Below are 21,166 nucleotides of genomic sequence, written 5' to 3'. Positions count from 1 at the left end.
GAAGAATGTAATGTATAAATCATTTTTGGCTGTCATTAATGTAGGTGAAATAGAGTATTCAATTCATTTAGCTATTAGTGATATGTAGATATAATATAATAGCATCTAATTTTCTGAACTTTTATATGTACATAGAAGTTGAAATCCATATAATTTTTGTACAAGTACAACAAGGAAGTGTTACTTGGGCTCTCACACTGGCTCAGTGAGTTTATCCAGTGAGTAATGCTCCTGGGTTAGGGAAAGAAAAAATGGCCAGGGAACCTTTTTAGAAGTGCATGTGTGTGGACGTTATGTGAGGGCAGGAATGGTCCTCCATAATATAATATTCCATTGACAGTCCTTAGCAAGATTCACATCTGAGTAATGGCCACTTGGATGAGGGTGCCTGGTGCCCATTAAACTATATTCCAGCAAGATGTAAGCACCTTCAGAAAAAAGGGTAAGGGAGAAAATTATCAAGAAACATATTTTTAAAAAGTATTACAAAGTCCAGCAGTATAGTTGGAACCAAATAATAAACATCAAATCTAAAGAAGGAAGTAATAGTTCATTGCCAAGAAACAAAAAGAGTAAAGGTGAGGACTAATCTCACCAAAGGGCAGTTTTACAACTAATTTCAGTTTCTATGCATTTGCAGCAGGATGTTTTGCTCCACCTTTTAAAGGTACATTGCCCTGGTCTCACACCAAATGCAACAACAACTTGCATTTATGTAGCACCTTTAACATAGTAAAACAACCCTAGGCGCTTCACAGGAGTGTTATCAAAAAGATTTGACACCGAGCCACACATGTGGAGATATTAGGACAAGTGACCAAAGCTTGGTCAAAGAGGTAAGTTTTAAGGAGCCTCTCAAAGGAGGAGAGTTGTAGAGATTTAGGGAGGGTGTTCCAGAGCTTAGGGCCCAGGCAGTTAAAGGCATGGCTGCCAATGGTGGAGAGAAGGAAATCAGGGATGCGCTAGAGGCAAGAATTGGAGGAGCGCAGAGATCTCTGAGGGTTGTAGGGCTGGAGGAGGTTACAGATATAGGATGGGGCGAAGACATGGAGCGATTTGAAATCAAGGATGAGGATTTTAAAATCAAGGCGTTGCCAGACCGGAAGCCAGTGTAGGTCAGTAAGCACAGGGGTGATGGGTGAACGGGGCTTGGTGCAAGTTAGGATATGGGCAGCAGAGTTTTAGATTAGCTCAAGTGCAAGGTGAGGGGCCGGCCAGATGAACATTGGAATAATCTAGTCTGGAGGTAACAAAGGCATGCATGAGAATTTCAGCAGCAGGTTGGGCGAAGACCGGCGATGTTATGGAGGTGGAGGTAGACGGTCTTGGTGATGGAGAGGATATTTCGTCGGAAGCTCAGCTCTGGGTCAAATGGGACACCAAATTTGCAAACGGTCTGGTTCAGCCGCAGACAGTGGCCAAGAAGAAGGATGGAGTTGGTGGCTAGGGAACAGAGTTTGTGGTGGGGACCGAAGGAAATGGCTTCAGTCTTCCCAATATTTAATTGCTGGAAATTTCTGCTCATCCATTACTGGATGTCGGACAAGTGCACAACATCATTAGAATTCCCAGACCACACCCTAAACACTTTCCTCCAAATTAATGCTATAATGAGGCTTATAGCATGGAGCAGTGCAAGCCTCCTGTGCCCTCAGGGCATGTCTATTGGAAAACCTGAGGCAAACACAGATCAGATGCATTGACTCTGAACTTAGTTTTTCACGCCCTCTGCTCCCAGTATGCACCTGCGTCACCAGTGCATAGGAGCAGAATTTCAGCCCCATTCTTAATGTAACAGTCAATCCTCAACTTAAACAGGTATTAATCTACATATTTAAAGGTTTTAATTAACACAGAATTAACTTTCATGGAGATCATTTTGCATACTCTTGTACTTTTATCCTTTTGTTCTGGGATCATAGTCTAAGTTAAATACCCTGCTTAAATCTATATTATCCATACTCTCATTTTAAAAACATATATCATGCCTTACCCTCAATTGTTTCTCCAAGAAAGCCAAGTTCAACTCTTCATAACTTAGAATAAAAGCCCCTAAATAATCCCCTCAATCTTCTTTAAACTATCTTCAATTTTCTTTTGATGGTAAAGTGCCCAAAACTATACGCAATATTCTAAGTGCAACTTTACCAATGAGTTGTATAGAGTTAAAGTCACCTATTTCAGCTCCTCATTGCACCCCAGTACTTGATTAGCCTCATTGATAATAGCTTCATGTTGACTCCATACTTTTAATGAATGGTCAATAATCACACTCAAGTTCTTTTCTGCCTTTGCTAATGACATCTACATACACTTTCATGTTTCCTGCTTCAAAATTCATTATCTTAACATCTTTACACTAAGATCCTGTTGGAAAGAATAAATAGAACTGTAGAAATGACTTTAAGTTAGTAATGGTGGGAGGGGGAGGATTCCGTGGATATAATAGTAATCTAAAGATAAGAGAAAGAAGGGGTGACAACAAAGGTCAGAGTACAAAAAGACATAAAGGTAGCATAAATACTCAGGGAACAGAAAAGGTTATAGGAAGTAATAGAATACCTGTTAAAAATAAAGCAGGAGTATTGAAAAATAAGAGTATATTAAATTGTCTGCATAGCGATGTACAGAGCATCAGCAACAAAACAGCAAAATTGGAGGCAATAATTAGAAGTGAGGAATTAGATGTAATTGGGATAACAGAAATATGGCTGCAGACAGGAAAGGATTGGCAATTAAATATTGCTGGCTATAATGTATTTAGAAATTATCGGGAAGGAAGAAGAAATGGTGGGGTAGCTGTGTTAATCAGAAATAACATAATGACAGTAGCAAGAAAGAACATAGCTAAAGAGACAGAAACAGATTCCATATAGATTGAGATAAAGGATAGGAAGGAATTGGTCACACTATTAGGTGTATACTACAGACCAGCAAATAGTGGAAAGGAAGTGGAGGGAGAAATATATAGACAAATCTATGAAATTAGTGAAAAACACAGAATCATAAGTATGGAGGATTTCAACTACCCCCCAAATAAACTGCCAGGAAGAGGGAGTAAATGGGAAGAAGGGAATGAAGTTTTTACAGTGTGCACAAGACTCCATTCTGACCCATTATGTAAGAACCACAACAAGGGAGGAAGCACTGCCAAACCTAGTAATGGGAAATGAACTGGAGCAGATAAGAAAAGTAAGCATGGGAGAACATCGAGGAAGTAGTATTCACAATATAATGAGGTTTAAAATAATGATTGAGAGAGATGTAGATAGTATAAATACCGAAGTAGGATTTTGTAAAAAAGTCAACTGTGAGGGAATGAGGATGAAGTTAAGGAAGATAAACTGGAGAAAAATATTGACAGATAAAGAGGTAGGACAAAAGTGGGCAATATTTAAAGGCAAGATCAATAGAGTTTAGGAAAAATATATTCCACTAAAAAAAGAAACAAGTCAACAATGAGACGCCATTGATATATAAAGAGATGAGGATAAGGTTGAATCTAAAGAAAAAGGAGTACGCAACGGACATAAACAATAAAGGAGAGGATGACAAAAGGGAATATGATGAGCTTGGGAAAGAGGTTAAAAAGACAATTAGGAAGGCAAAGAGAAAATATGAAATAAAAGTATAGAAGAATATTTTTTTAAATAGTAGTGTATTCTGTAGGTACATAAGTAACAAAAGGAGAATCAAGATAGGGTGAGTGTCATTAAGGGATGAGCAAGATAAACTCAAAGGAAATGATACTGAAATGACAGGGATACTGAATAGATACTTTGCCTCAGTTTTTACTGAATTGAGAAGATGCAACTATCAGGTAAGATTGAGCAGGCTGGGGCTTTTTTTCTGGGAAAGAGATTAAGAGGAGAACTGATAAAGGTCTTTAAAATTATGAAGGAACATAGGAACAGAAGTAGGCCATTCAATGAGATGGTGGCTGATCTGTGATCTAATTCCATATACCCGCCTTAGCCCCATATCCCTTAATACCCTTCGTTAACAATCTCAGATTTAAAATTAACAATTGAGCTAGTATCAACTGCCATTTGCAATAGAGAGTTCCAAACTTCTAACACCCTTTGTGTGTAGAAGTGTTTCCTAACTTCACTCCTGGCTTTAATTTTTAGGCTATGTCCCCTAGTCCTAGACTTCTCAACCAGCAGAAATAGTTTCTCTCTATCTACCCTATCAGTTCCCTTTAATATCTTGAAATCTTCAATCAAATCACCCCTTAATTATCTAAATTCCATGGAATACAACCTTGGTTTGTGTAATCTCTCTTCGTAATTTAACCCTTGGAGTCCAGGTATCATTCTAGTAAATCTACGTTGCACTCCCTCCAAGGCCAATATATCCTTCCTAAGGTGTGATGCCCAGAGCTGAACACAGTACTCCAGGTGTGGTCTAACCAAGGCTTTGTATAGCTGTAGCATAACTTCTACCCCTTTGTATTCTATTCCTTTAGATATAAAGGCCAGCATTCCATTAGTCTTTTTGATTATTTGCTGTACCTGTTCATGACATTTTAATGATCTATGTACATGGACTCCTAAGTCTCTTTGGACCTCCACTGTTTCGAACTTCTCCTCATTTAGAAATTACTCTGATCTATCCTTTTTAGGTCCAAAGTGGATGACCTCACACTTGCCTACATTGAAATCCATTTGCCACAGTTTTGACCATTCACTTAATCTATTAATATCTCTCTGTAATTTTATGCTTCCATCTACATTGCTTAGAATGTTGCCTATCTTTGTGTCATCGGCAAACTTAAATATGTGGCTCTCTATCCCGTCATCTAAGTCATTAATAAATACAGTGAATAATTAAGGTCCCAACACAGATCACTGTGGACACCACTAGTTACATCCTGCCAATTTGAGTAGCTGCCAATTATCCCTACTCTCTGGCTACTACCGCTCAGCCAATTTTCTAACCAAGTCAATAATTTGCCCTCAATTCCATGAGGTTCAACTTTAGCTTACAGTCTTTTATGAGGACTTTATCGAATGTCTCTGGAAGTCCATATAAACAACATCCATAGACATTCCCCTGGCCACTACTTTAGTCACCTCTTCAAAGAAGGGGTATAATAGGGTGGATGTGGAGAAACTGTTTCCACTTGTGGCTGAATGGAGAACAAGGGGGCATTAATATGTTAGCCACTAACATATCAAATAAAGATTTTAGGAGGAATTTCTTTTCACAGAAAGTGGTGAAAGTATGGAACTCACTGCCACATGGAGTGGTTAGAGCAGGTAGCATTTAAAAGGAGGCTTGGTCCATACATGAGAAAAAAGGGAATAGAGGGATATGGCGGCAGGGTGGGAAGAGGTAATTAGAATTGGAGGAGGCTCATTTGCAGTATAAACCAGCATAGACTAGTTGTTTCTGTGCTGATTCTATGTTTGTAATCCATTAGCATAAAGCTGCCCGATATCTTAGTGAGGAAAGGTCCCAGGTTGGATTCCTAGTTTGTATTGGGCTAAATGATCTCTGCCAGGGCACCACTTTGGCCATACAACTGGCCTTGATGCCCCTGTGCTAAGGGAGGAAAAAAAAATCAGCCAGGGTTCCTGTTGCTGATTGCTATCCGGTGACCTCTGCTGAAAAGTGTTCCTGTGCGTGGAGAGGGGGATGGGGGTGGAGGCAGGATTGGGTTTGGCTGTGATGTCATCCATGGTCAATATTCACCATAACACTTGAGTGAAGTACTGGAGGGATACAAGCAGCTGTTGGACTGTACCCCAGCAAGAATCAGCATCTGAAGGAGAGAACTGGAAAAAGAATAAACCATCTGCTCCTTAGTTCAATTCCCTTTGGTTGCTATCAATAATGTTTACATCTGTCACTTGGCCACACAGCTTGATTTCATCGTCAAATTTGATAATGTTTTATAGAAATACTCTCATTTTATAAAGTGCAAATTCCAGGGGATCAAACAGCCTCCTGTGGAACTCCACCAATTACACCAGGTCCCACCCCAGCCCCTTCAACAATTCCTTTTCTATGAGCTCCATGTCTATTTTTTACAACACAATTTCTCCCCTTTTGGGAGTCTCCCATTAATCTCCAGCTTTATTGGGATTGAAAAAAGACACTTTTGATATTTACCAATACTTAATTGGCACTAATTGTGAAGCACTAAAAGGTAGCACAAATTATTGCCTGGATTTTGCACTTTAAAAAAAAACTTGTGTATAACGTTTCCCATTTGTGCTGGTTCAGGACAAATTATTGTGGATTACTAGGTTCCTAATGTGTCCTTAAGCATTTCTTTTTCAATGGATTCAAAGTGGGCAAACCAGTCAGCTGAATCAGTATGCTACACTTTGCCAGTGTATTAAACGCATGATCCATTCAATTACTTTATATATACTGTAATTACGCCATCATCATTCAATTCGAGGCTCTTCAACACTGTTATACCAAAGTCTTTTGTTTACTTTGTTACATATTAGAATTATATGAGCATTCTGTGTTAAGTCATTGGACACTATTACACCTAGCAACTGATTTTTCAATTTGGAAGTAATGAATATTTAAATTTGGACAAGTCAAAAGCATACCATTAATTCTTTACTGTTGGATTGACTGCTGTGTCATTTATTTAACCCTAGGTATTATTGTTGGGATCATATTCTGTACATTTTCTCTTGAGCAGCTGGGTAACTTTATCTGTTACTGTAATGTTTTCAGCAAATGTTAAAGTTTTAAATAGCAACAACAACAATTTGCGTTTATTTAGCACTATTAGCGTAGAGAAACGTTCCAACGTACTTCACAGAGGCATAATTAGACAAAAATGGACGCTAAGTCAAAGATTAGGAGGCGTAACCAAAAGCTTGGTCAAAGAGCTGAAATTTAAGGAAGGTCAGAAAGTAGGTGAGGGAGGTGAAGAGGCTTAGAGGTTTAGGGAAGGAATTTCACAGTGTGGGGCCTAGATGGCTGAAGGCATGGCCTCCCATGGTGGGATGGGGGTGGGGGCCGGATGGACATGAGGCCAGAGTCAGAGGAACAGAGAGTTCAGGGGTGGGGGGGTGGGAGGGCAGTGATGAACTGGAGGAGGTCATAGAGATAGGAATGGGCAAGGCCAAAAAGGAATTTAAATATGAGGATGAGAGATTTAAACTGGAGATGCCGAAGTACTGGTAATCAAAGTAGCCCAGCAAGGACAGGAATGATGGGTGAGTGAGACTTGGTGCGAAATAGGATATAGGCAGCAGACTTTTGGATGAACTAAAGTTTCCAGAGCATGGAGGATGGGAAGCTGGCCCAGAGAGCATTAGAATAGTCAAGTATAAAGGTGACAAAGGCATGGATGACAGTTTCAGCAACAGATGAGTTGAGGTAGGAACGGAGGTGGAAGTAGGTGGTCTTTGTGATGGAGAGGTTGAGACAGTGGTTAGGAAGAAGGATGGAATCAGAGGCAAGGGTATGGAGTTTGTGGCGTAGGCCAAAGACGATTGCTTCGGTCTTAACTGGAGGAAAGTGTGGCTCATCCAAGATTGGATGACAGACAAGCAGTCCGACAGCACAGAGACGGTAGAGGGGTCAAAAAAGGTAATGCAGAGGTAGAGCTGTCAGTGTAGATGTGGAAGCTGACCCCATTTCTTCGGATGATGTTATTTAGCGGAAGCACGTAGATGAGGAAGAGGAGGAGGCAAAGGACAGTTCCTCGGAGGACTCCAGAGGTAATAGTGTAGGAGCAGAAAGAGAAACCATTGCTGGAGATGCTATGGCTACGATTGGTTAGCTAAGAATGGAACCTCAAGTGAGGGCAGTCAAACAAGTGCTAGATAACAGAGGGAAGCATTGGAAGAGGATGATGTGGTTGACCACGTCAAAGGCTGCAAAGAGATCAAAAAGGAAAATGCACTATGGTCACAGTCACAGAGGATGTAATTTGTAACTTTGATTAGGGCCATTTCAGTGCTGTAGCAGGGGCGGAAACCTGATTGGAGAAATTCAAATATGAAGTTGCCAGAAAGGGATTTAAGAGAAGACAGGGAGGTTGGTGATGAGGCGGTAGTTTGCCAGGACTGAGGGATTGAGGGTGGATTTTTTGATGAAGGGATGATGACGGCAGTTTTGAAAGGGAGGGAGAATAGTACCTGAGAAGAGGGAACCATTTACAATATCAGCTAGCATGGGGGCTAGGAAGGAAGATGGGTGGTCAGCAGCTTTTTTGGAATGGGCTCCAGGGAGCAGGAGATGGACCTCGTGGACAAGATAAGCTCAGAGAGGGCACGAAGGAAGATAGGAAACAAGAAAGACATGGGTTCAGGGCTAGGGCAGAGGGGTCTTTGGGGGAGGTTTAGTTTGGTGGGTATGGGAAAGGGGAGGAAGCGGCAGTGGCAGATGAATATACGGTCTCAATGTTCATGACAAAGAAGTTCATGAGCTCCTTACGCTTGTTGGAGGTGAGGGTGGATGTGGCAGGGATGATCCTGGAATAGTGAGTGGTTTTGGTATAGGAGAGCAAGGCCCGATAGTACTTGATGTGGTCCAGCCAGATCAGGTGATGGATGGCGAAACCAGTTGTGCACCAGATATGCTCGTCTGCACCCCTTGGACTTGAGGGATTGAAGATGGTGTCAACTGTGGCTCAGTAGGTAGCAATCTTGCCTCTGAGTCAGAAGGTTGTGGGTTCAAGTCCCAGTCCAGACACACGGAGCACAAAATCTAGGCTGATATTCCAGTACAGTATTAAGGGAGTGCTGCATGTCAGAGGTGCTGTCTTTTGGATGAGACATTAAACCGAAGCCCCATCTGAACTTTCAATTGGACATAAAAGATCCCACAGCACTATTTAGAAGAAGAGCAGAGGAGTTTTCCCCGGTACCCTGGCCAATAATTATCCTTCAACCAACATCACTAAAACAGATTATCTGACCATTATCACCTTACTGTTTGTGGGACCTTGCTGTGCACAAATTGGATGCCACGTTTCCTACATTACAATGGTGACTATACTGCAAAAAAGTACTTCACTAGCTGTAAAGTGCTTTGGGATGTCCTGACTTCATGAAAGGTGCAATATAAATGCAAGTTACTACTTTTAGGGGAACAACTAGGATGGGAGAGAGTAAAAAATTTACTGGGGACTACAAAGATGAGGGAGTGGTTGAGCAGATTGACAGCTGCAGGCAAATCATGGTGAACAGAGGGCCAAAGGTTAGGCAGTTGGCAACTTGAAAGTATGTGACTTTGGGGAAGAGTTTTTTTCAGGGTTGGACACACAAGGTTTAGGGAGGATGGGAGGGCAATGAAATCAGAGGAGAGAAGGCAAAGAGATTGAAATGACCGAGGATGAGCAGTCGCTCCGTGCAGAGGCTGAGCGAGTAAAAGAGGGAAGATATCTCAGTGAGAAACTCAGGATGGGGCTTGGGGGAGGCAGTAGAGAATAACAATTTTAAAGTAGAGGCAAGTGGGAACAAGGTGAGGTGCCCCAAGGAGGTGAAGGTACGAGAGGAGTTGGGGGAAGGCCAACGTTTGGTGATAAGGGCCACACCGTCACCTCAACCGTTTGGGCAGGACAGATGGTGGAAATTATAGCCAGGTGAGAAGGCTTCAGTAAGGGGCAAGGTGTCACCACCTATGAGGTAAGTTTCCATCAAAGCCATCATGTCAATGCAGTCGTCCACATGAATGCCAAGGGCCTTGTTGGCAAGTAAACAGACATTCTGGAGAGAAATGCAGAGAGGGGTGGTGACTGTTGATCTGTTGGCAGAGACTAAGAGGACAGTGGTGGGTGGGGTGAGCAGGATGGGAAGGAGGTTGGCAGGATCAGCCCCTAGCGTGTGCACTGGACAAAATGGTTGAAGAGAGAGGAGGATAGGACAGTTGGGGTTTCTGCTCATAAGGAGGCAGGGATGGGTGCCACGATGGGCCCTTCAAAGAATGCTGACAGATGCACAGAGGGTAGCTGTAGGCTTATCCAAGGACTGGGACATTGGCAGGAGAGTAGAGAGGCAGAAGAGTAGTGATGAGTTGAATAAGGATGGGAGGGGGGTTGGTGGGCAGGGATGGACCAAGTACCCAAGAGGGAAGAAATGAAAAATGGCATGATTGGGTGACAGGATGGAGAGAAAAAAGCAGGGAAGAGCCTGTGAGGGGCCAAGAGAAAAAAAAGGGAGATAGGAGTAATGGGCTCAGATCCAGAGCGGCAGCAAAAATGCGCACGCTAATGAACACAGAAGGAATTCAGGTTATATAGGCATGGCAGTGATAGGAGAAATGTGTCCTGGCTGTAAATATAAGACAGGTAGGAGACAATATGAGAGAGTCCAACGTTAAACTCTGAAGTCCAGTGAGGTAGTTGGTTTGAGGAACAGCTATAGGTAGGTGAGGAGCATACAAGATTAGACGCAGTAGTAGGACCTTAAAGAGTCAGTCCAACCCAGTCCAGCGAAGGGTGATAGAGAAGTTCTGAAGGTCCAGTGGAGTCAGCGTCCATAGGAAGCAAGCAGAAAGCAGAGATCATTCAGCAGCAAAGGAGCAGAAACCAGAATGTGATGGGAATCCGCAGGAACAGATCAAAGCTAGCTCAGTGTAAAGTGAAAAATTCCCAGTGGAGTACAGAAAACTGAGCTCATAGAAGACCAGCTACTGGAATAGAGGCAGTCCAGCAGAGAATACAGTCCTAGTAGAAAGCAGTGGCAAAGGTGGGGGTCACAATAAGATCCAGAAACCAGAGGAGAAATGGCTTTAAAAGTGTTTATTTGAACTAAGAATAATGTAATCCCAATTGTTCCTTTCAGGCATCAGTACAAATCATACTCCACTCAGATATTGTGTTATATGTTTTAACCAGTTGCTCTGTTAAGAACATGGAGGATTGTGTGATGGTGCAATGTATTGACATCATATCACACCATGGAAGGATGGAATGTAGGTTTATGCCAGTGACTTCTCATCTAATGGGCTTCAACTTACAGTATTGGATATTAGAGTGAGTTGGCAAATGGAAACAAAATACTTTTCCACAGACAGCGAAGTAAAATCAGAGGAAACCAACCTCAGTATTACTTTTCACATCACAATCAGTTTCACATCAGGACTGGCAAAAGCCTGGGTGCAGGACTACTCTTCCCAACTAGAGAGAATGGTGTGAGGATATGTAAAAAAAAGTTAGAAAAGCAATTAAAAATGGAAAGAAAAAATAAAGAAAACATTTTTCTAACTAGTGACAGGTAAAACCTAAAAGCTTTTGCATCAAGGGGTTGTGATTGGTCACGTTAAACCTTGACTATTATGGCCATAAAAATGTAGCAGCAAGAAACCCATTCAGCCCATTTAGTTTGTTCCATCATCAAAATTCAGTTTCAGGAACTCAATTTGTCCTCCTTTTCTTACGCTAAGTCCGTATTCCGTGCTGAAGCAGGCATCAATCCAATTCTCATCTGAATGCTTCAATTGATACGATAGTTGTGACACACCGGATATCTATCTTGTTTTGAATGATAAAATATGTGAAACGGATAGTTTCATGACGTTGCGCTTCCAACGGGGAACATCACCCGCAGGAGCACAGATCGTACTGCGCATGAGCACACATCTGAATTCCCGATACGCAGTCTGACAGGTGAGGTTCTCCAATGGAAGTTTAAAGTCATAAAATTACCACTTATATATTCTCAACAGATCGTTATGTTTCATTTTTAATAGTTGTGTCTAGCCTGCATTATGATTACTTTAAATTGGTTACTACACAGTTGAGAGAAGCCGATCAAATGTCATTTTCAAGAAGGATTTCATCAAGGATGTAAAGCACTAACGAGAACTGCTAAAGGCTTCCGGACTTCTATTTTTTTGGAAAAAAAACGGAGTTACGTGAGGCATTATAATCTTGTTGAATCTGCTATAATTTGCAGCTTGAGATACGTGATCTGTCAAGAGGGTTATTTGTTCACGTATGATAAATAATCGTATTATTTCCAGCGTACACCTCACCCTGCAGCTCACTATCCTGGATTACTTCACATTTTGCTTCGTAGGGAGTGTGAATTTACTTATGAGGTAAACCTTTCCATTGGGCCTCAAAGAAAGTATCAGGAGTTTACTCAAATTGTAATAATTGGTGGTAGGAAAGGTGTGATAAAATGACACCTGTAGACCTGAATTCAAATTTTTTAAATGATACAAACTACGTCGACAGCCCTCCTGACTGGAGGGAGTTTGTGATGAGCAACCTGCAGGGGGAAGGGACAGGAAATTTAGTTGCACTTGGTGGATACAGGCATCTAAATAATTTGATCTTAATACTGGATGGATGGTAGAGGAAATTCTTATAAAATAACTTCACTGTATTTGCATATACAAATTTTGTGCATATCCTGAAAGAAGACAGGTAGAGAAAAATATTTTTTTTCTACTTTACGAACAAACGTATCTGCTAAAATGTTCGTCGATTTTCATACTAAAGGGTCAAGTTTACACCCAAGTGCGGTTGTCCAGCAAAGAAGGCAACATGCTGTGAAATCAGATTGTTGCCGAGCAACAGAAGAGTGATAACGAACAGTGGTGACATGAATTCAGTAACTGATTCTATAGTGACAAGACTGGAAGCCAAAACAAAGCGGGAATTAGTTAGGCAGCAAAGGGAAGAAAGAATTTTGCAGCAAGAACAGAAAAAAGAGAAGTCTCTTGTACACCAGTCAAAACTGCTTATACTAGAGGCTACATAGGACCAGTGCAAGCATGAAGAGGAAAAAGAATAGTGCAAGCTCAAGGAGGGTACTGAACATCACAAACACTAGATAGAAGGATCTTGAAACATTTGCCTGAGGAAGGAGAAAATCTCCGAAAGCTTGTGAATTTAAAATAAAATTGCTGGACTATAACTTGGTGTTGTAAAATTGTTTACAATTGTCAACCCCAGTCCATCACCGGCATCTCCACATCATGACTACCATCGACACCACAAACTGCCGGCTCACAGTGGAAAGGATATCCAAGAAGATCGCGCATTTAGACACAGACATCAAGTTTTTACAGAGCTGCAAGAAAGCAGACAAGATCCCGAAAGGACTCCAGATCACGAACCCACTCAAGTCCACATACAACTCGGATTACGCTGAGAGACTCTGCCGCCGTACCTCTCGCACACTCCGCAACCATCTCATACACCAACTCTACAGCAGACGCCACAACCTCGAAACCAAGATAGAGTCCATACTCTCAACCTGTACTCAGGACACAGCAGACCAGCTACGTTATACCGCCAAACAGACGAGGCAACGGAACTACGCTGCCTACATGAAAACCAAGAGCAGGAAGCTTGAGAAACTCGGCATCACCACCAGCAACGACCAAGCTTCCCCTGGTACCACGGTTGCAACCACAGGGAAGTCTATTGTCAATTTATCCGACCACACCCTTCAACCAGACGAAATCGAAGTTCTCAGCCGAGGGCTCAATTTCTGCCCCACTACCAAAATGGACCCCACTAGTCTCGCGGCGGACACAGAGGAATTCATCAGGAGAATGAGGCTCCGGGAATTCTACCACAAACCCCAAGATTTCAGCAGCGAACCCAATGAGACAATCGACGATCCGGAACAGCAGACAGAGGGATCCGCGGTACAGCAACCGAAGAGGAAAGAGTCAAACTGGACTCCTCCGGAGGGTCGCTGCCCTCAGCTGGACATGTATGCTCAAGCTGTCAGGAAATGCGTCAATGCCAGATTCATCAGCCGCACTCAGAAGACAGTCCAGAATGTCACCCGAGCACAACGCAACGCCATCAACGCTCTCAAGACCAACCGCAACATCGTCATCAAACCAGCGGACAAAGGAGGAGCCATAGTCATACAGAACAGAACAGACTATTGCAAAGAAGCATACCGACAACTGGACAACCAGGAACACTACAGACGGTTACCCGCAGATCCGACCAAAGAACACACCCACCAGCTCAACAAACTGATCAAGACCTTCGATCCAGACCTTCAAAGCATCCTACGCATTCTCATCCCACGTAATCCCCGCGTGGGAGACTTCTACTGCCTCCCAAAGATACACAAAGCCAACACACCCGGACGTCCCATCGTATCAGGCAACGGAACCCTGTGTGAGAACCTCTCTGGATACATCGAGGGCATCCTGAAACCCATCGTACAGGGAACCCCCAGCTTCTGTCGTGACACTACAGACTTCCTACAAAAACTCAGTACCCACGGACCAGTTGAACCAGGAACACTTCTCACCACGATGGACGTCTCGGCACTATACACCAGTATCCCCCACGATGACGGCATCGCTGCGACAGCATCAATACTCAACACCAACAACAGCCAATCTCCGGAAGCCATCCTACAACTCATCCGCTTCATCCTGGATCACAATGTCTTCACCTTCGATAACCAGTTCTTTACCCAAACACACGGAACAGCCATGGGGACCAAATTCGCACCCCAATACGCCAACATTTTCATGCACAAGTTCGAGCAGGACTTCTTCACTGCACAAGACCTCCAACCAACACTATACACCAGATACATCGACGACATTTTCTTTCTATGGACCCACGGCAAGGAATCACTAAAGAGACTACACGATAACATCAACAAGTTCCATCCCACCATCAAGCTCACCATGGACTACTCCTCAGAATCAGTTTCTTTCTTGGACACACGAATCTCCATCAAAGACGGGCACCTCAGCACCTCACTCTACCGCAAGCCCACGGACAACCTCACGATGCTCCACTTTTCCAGCTTCCACCCTAACCACGTCAAAGAGGCCATCCCCTATGGACAGGCCCTGCGAATACACAGGGTCTGCTCAGACGAGGAGGAACGCGATGGACACCTACAGACGCTGAAAGACGCCCTAGTAAGAACGGGATATGACGCTCGACTCATCGATCGACAGTTCCGACGGGCCACAGCAAAAAATCGCATAGACCTCCTCAGGAGACTAACACGGGACGCAACCAACAGAGTACCCTTTGTCGTCCAGTACTTCCCCGGAGCGGAGAAACTACGCCATGTTCTCCGCAGCCTTCAACATGTCATCAATGAGGACAAACACCTCGCTATGGCCATCCCCACACCTCCACTACTCGCCTTTAAACAGCCACCCAACCTCAAACAGACCATTGTTCGCAGCAAACTACCTAGCTTTCAAGAGAACAGCGTCCACGACGCCACACAACCCTGCCACGGTAACCTCTGCAAGACATGCCAGATCATCGACACAGATACCACCATCACACGAGATGACACCACCCACCAGGTGCATGGTTCATACTCCTGTGACTCAGCCAACGTTGTCTACCTCATACGTTGCAGGAAAGGATGCCCCAGAGCATGGTACATTGGCGAGACCATGCAGACGCTGCGACAACGGATGAACGGACACCGCGCAACAATCGCCAAACAGGAGGGTTCCCTCCCAGTCGGGGAACACTTCAGCAGTCATGGACATTCATCCACCGACCTTCGGGTAAGCGTACTCCAAGGCGGCCTTCGAGACACACGACAACGCAAAATCGTCGAGCAGAAATTGATAGCCAAGTTCCGCACCCATGAGGACGGCCTCAACCGGGATCTTGGGTTCATGTCACGCTACACGTTACCCCACCAGCGAACAAATGTTATCTGTTTTTAATATAATGGGTCATTTGCTGGCTCTCTCTGCCTTCCGGATGTTTCTGCCTCTCTCTGTGTTTTTTTTTTCTGTTTTTTTTCCCTGTTTGTTTTTTTATTGAATGTGTATTCGGAGGTTCTGCAGGTAACACCTCTCTGTCTGAACACGGTGATTGCCTTGGCAACGGGCAGTTGCAGGGGCAGTCTGTAAACACCATTTATTATTGTTCAATATGTATAAATGCGTAGGCTTCAAGGAGATCTTGAAACATTTGCCTGAGGAAGGAGAAAATCTCCGAAAGCTTGTGAATTTAAAATAAAATTGCTGGACTATAACTTGGTGTTGTAAAATTGTTTACAATTGTCAACCCCAGTCCATCACCGGCATCTCCACATCATAGATAGAAGGAAACACAGAAGCATTGATATGCAATTAGCTGGCAGAGAACACTTATTGACAATCAGCCTGGTACATGAGGGTTCTAGTCCATAACTCCGAGTGGAATAATTTTACTGAATGCAATCTCATATCAAATTTTAGAGAATAAAATAGATGGATTCTTAAGGGCTTTTGAATTGTTTGCAAACCAAGAAATTTGGGCAGAAATTCTCATGCAATCACTTAGTGGTAAAGCACTTACTGTGTTTTCACTGACTCCAGCCCTCTCCCTGGCCACTGTGTGAGGCTGAACCAGACCATTCGCAACCTTGACGTCCTATTTGAACCTGAAATGAACTTCCGACCACATATCTGCTCCATCTCCAAGGCCCCTACTACCACCTCCGTAACTTTGTCTGTTTCCGCCCTTGCCTCAGCTCATCTGCTGCAAAAAACCCTCATCCATGCCTTTGTTCCCCCTGGGCTTGATTATTCCAATGCTCTCCTGCCTGGCCTCTCATCTTCCACCCTCCATAAACTTGAGCTCATCCAAAACTCTGCTGCCCGTATCCTAACTCACAACAAGTCCTGTTCACCCATCACCCCTGTGCTTGCTGACCTACATTGACTCCTGGTCCAGGAAGGCCTCAATTTTAAAATTCTCATCCTTGTTTTCAAATCCGTCCATGGCTTCATCCCTATCTCTGTAACCTCCTCCAGACCTAAAACCCTCTGAGATCTCTGCGCTCCTCCAATTCTGGCCTCTTGTGCATCCCCGATTTTAATCGCTCCACCATTGGCTGCCGTGGCTTCAGCTGCCTAGGTCCTAAGCTCTGTAATTCCCTCCCGACACCTCTCTGCCTCTCTCTCCTCCTTTGAGACGCTCCTTAAAACCTACCTCTTTGACCAACCTGTCCTAATATATCCTTATGTGGTTTGGTGTCAAATTTTATTCGATAATCATTCCTGCGAAGTGCCTTGGGACATTTTACTACGTTAAAGGCGCTATATAAATGCAAGTTGTTGTTGTTGTGGATCAGTGGACAGTGCATATAGTAAAACGTGCAATTCTCATATTATTTGATGTATGAAGCTTACAGGTAGAAATTTAAAAAGCTGTGGAAAGACCCATGCAGTACATTCAGAGCATTGTCAATAGAGCTGGAGGATATTTTTGCAAATTGTAGATAGAATGGGAGAATCTATCCACAATTAATTACTGTTAAGGGAGCATAAATCGTCCTTTAGAAAGGCATGGGTTAATCAAGGACAGTCAACATGGATTTGTTAAGGGAAGGTCGTGTCTGACTAACTTGATTGAATTTTTTGAGGAGGTAACAAGGAGGGTAACGCATTTGATGTAGCGTGCATGGATTTTAGCAAGGCTTTCGACAAGGTCTCACATGGCAGACTGGTCAAAAAAGTAAAAGCCCATGGGATCCAAGGGAAAGTGGCAAGTTGGATCCAAAATTGGCTCAGTGGCAGGAAGCAAAGAGTAATGGTTGACGGGTGTTTTTGCGACTGGAAGGCTGTTTCCAGTGGGGTCCCGCAAGGCTCAGTACTAGGTCCCTTGCTTTTTGTGGTATATATTAATGATTTGGACTTGAATGTGGGGGGCTTAATCAAGAAGTTTGCAGATGATACAAAAATTGGCCGTGTGGTTGATAGTGAGGAGGAAAGCTGTAAACTGCAGGAAGATATCAATGGACTGGTCAGGTGGGCAGAAAAGTGGCAAATGGAATTCAATCCAGAGAAGTGTGAGGTAATGCATTTGGGGAGGGCAAACAAGGCAAGGGAGTACAGAATAAATGGGAGGATATTGAGAGGTGTAGAGGAACAAAGGGACCTTGGAATGCATGTCACAGATCCCTGAAGGTAGCAGGACAGGTAGATAAGGTGGTTAAAAAGGCATACAAGATACTTTCCTTTCTTAGCCGAGGCATAGAATATAAGAGCAGGGACCTTATGCTAGAACTGTATAAAACATTGATAAGGCCACAGCTTGAGTACTGCGTACAGTTCTGGTCACATTACAAGAAAGATGTGATTGCACTAAAGAGTTAATAGAGGAGATTTACAAGGGTGTTGCCAGGACTGAAGAATTTTAGATATGAGAAAAGATTGGATAGGCTGAGGTTGTTTTCTTTGGAACAAAGGAGGCTGAGGGGAGATTTAATTGAGGTATATAAAATTATGACTGGACTAGATAGAGTGGATAGGGAGGACCTATCTCCCTTAGCAGAGGTGTCAGTGACCAAGGGGCATAGATTTAAAGTAATTGATAGAAGGATTAGAGGGGAGCTGAGGAGAAATATTTTCACCCAGAGGGTGGTGGGGGTCTGGAACTCACTGCCTGAAAGGTGGTAGAGGCAGAAACCCTCAACTCACTTAAAAAGTACTTGGATGTGCACTTGAAGTGCCATAACCTACAGGGCGACGGACCAAGTGCTGAAAAGTGGGATTAAGTTGGATAACTCTTTTTCGGCTGGCGCAGAAATGATGGGTTGAATGGGCTCCTACTGTGCCGTAACTTTCTGATTTTCAGGAAGTGCTTCCAGAAGCTTTAAAGGTATGTTTGCTTAACCAAGAGTGCATAAATCTGAGTTAACTTGCCCAGTGGGCTAATCGTTAAGTGCATGCAAACCGTTAAATGTATATGAGCACAGATGCCACATGCTTATTCAACTGGTGGGTAACTCATTGAGTGAGCTGACCTCCCTGCACCCTGAGAGTCTGTAACTGCACATGCAGATTGCAGAGGGCTGATACAAGGGAAGTTAAATGTTACAGATGCTAAAAGGTAGAACACAAAGGAATAAATTGTCGGTCTGAAAGGGGGCCTACTTTGTATTTGGGCAGAGCAAGTGTGTCCATGAGCTACAAGACTGCAGTGACCCCAAATGCAGCGAATTTGATGCCATGCCTATACCCATCTCAGCAACCCAGTGGCTAACAGAAGGCTTCTATCCCAGTCCTTGTCAGGTTGCACTGCATAGCCTCCCCTAGATGTCGTACACCACTTGGCACTCAGTGAGTGATTCGTTATCGTTCTGCATGTCTCTCACATGCTTGGATTTAAAAGAGCAGGTCCTGAGCCCAAGGACAAACTGGCTACCTGACTCTGCTCAGATGGGTGAAGCCTCTGCTCCTGCTACATATTGTCAGCATCTGTTGCATTTAACTACATTGGTTTGGCATAACCCAAGCTTTCAGAAAGGTAATACAAGGAGTAGACTGATGCTGATACCATTGCATCTGATACAGAGCAATCAGTATATAGACTGCAAGATTTTCTGAAATCATAATTTTTTGGGGACGTACCCCTGACTAAAGTATGACTAGAATATCCTAGGTGTAAAGGAAGTAGGAATTTCAGAATCTGTGCCATTTGAGATTTTGTTTGGGGATAATGAAGGAATTGTAGCCAACTTGCTTAATAAGGAGAAGACATCTCAGGACCCTTTAACTCAAGACACAGCAGCCTGTCATCTCCCATGCTCCAGTCGCTGAAGTATTAAGTGCTTGAAGCACTGAGTAGGCACTAGAACACTTAAGTCAAGCACCCAGCACAAACAGTGGGGTGGAAGCCATGTAGGCAAGAAATGAACTGACATTTCATTTGTATTGTATGCCAAGAATACTGTATAGTGGCTTTGTAGTTTGGATTCTGAGTGGAAATGAATGGTCATATTGGCAGTAGGTGTTGCTTATGGTGGGGAAGGCACATATTTACAGTCACTTTAGAAGATGGTTGGCAGGACCATTAATGTTGGGAGGAAAGGGTTCAAGGCCTCATTACTTTAAGGACTCATCAAATGTTGCCAAACAGCTGGCAGCTATTGGTCACCTGCAGCTTCCATGTCATGGATTCCTTCCTCTCATAAGGCTGAAGGCCGTAAACTAATGGCAGTTCCACGTTTATTCCTTGATGCACAGCAAAATTGTGAAGCATGCAGCGAACTACAATGATGTGTGGTACTCTGTTTGGATTGTATTGGAAGACAGCCCTAGACTTGTTGAGGCATCACAATCATTGTTTCAACACTCCAGTGCTTTGTGTGCATCAATGATGGCTCTTGTAGAAGCATTGATCTTATTGTACCTGTATTAAGGAGGTGAATGTGGATGTCATACAGGTATCATAAACTAGGCCTGCATTGGGTAACCTTGGTCTCCAAGGAACCAACATTGTTTGACCCTGGCTATTATGTACAATGGGGGAAATGGATAACTGGCATAAGATAACGGCAACAAGGTAGCTGCTGGAAAAGCAGACAGTGATCTGGCAGTTCTTGATAGAGTGGAATTCCCTTAGAATTCATGAAGACTACAGCATTGTAGATAGGTATGTGCAATCTGCGATGTCCTGGACTTTGGGAAATCATGCAATCTCTGCAAACCTGAGCCCTATCCTGCTTCTAGATTTTCAGGTGATATAAGGCAATAGTCAATTCCTGGATACTTGCATAGACTGCAGATTAGCTGACACTACTGCTATTCCCGGTAGCAGCCTGGAAGGACCTAGAGGCAAAAAATGCTCAGGGCTATAGTGACCTTTACTGCAACAAGTGTACCATGCTTACCCTGAGGTTGGCTACAGGTCATCTTGGAGTAGGTGATACATGGCTGTTACTGCTTTCTCCTGCATTGCTCTTCAGTTAACTGCAGGAATGTTGTCCTTGGTCAAGAGGTTGGGAGGGTAAAGGCAGGTGCAACTAGTCCTCCTCTTATATCCTGGCCCTCCAGCAGCATCCTGTTTTCTTCCTCCAAAGCTAGAATTAGGATTCCCAGAATGACCCCACAGAAAGAACTAGCCCACTAAAATCATTCAGGAAACCCCTTGGCATACTGTGTCTCTAATAATCAAGAAATCATGCTATGAAACCAATAAAAGCAATTTTAAATATTATCAGCTGCTGAGCCTTTTAAATGTTTGCTGTTTAAAACAAATACTTGACTTCAGCTACTACCCAGGGTGGTAAATAGGAACAAGTATCATAATAAGAGCACAAAAGCAGCAAAATAGGGCAGAAATCAATTTCCTTGTAAGGCCTGAGGCTAGCATTGGAAGCTTCATGTTTATATAATAATGCAGTCAAAGTCCATCATTAGGATGTTGATGCTTTTTTTTGCATCTTTCACACCTATTATGCTAGTTCCTCCTTATGCCATGGGCAATAGCTTAAAATAA

Source organism: Heptranchias perlo, chromosome 7, assembly GCF_035084215.1.
Source record: "Heptranchias perlo isolate sHepPer1 chromosome 7, sHepPer1.hap1, whole genome shotgun sequence".
NCBI lineage: Eukaryota > Metazoa > Chordata > Chondrichthyes > Hexanchiformes > Hexanchidae > Heptranchias > Heptranchias perlo.
This window is presented reverse-complemented; position numbering follows the sequence as displayed.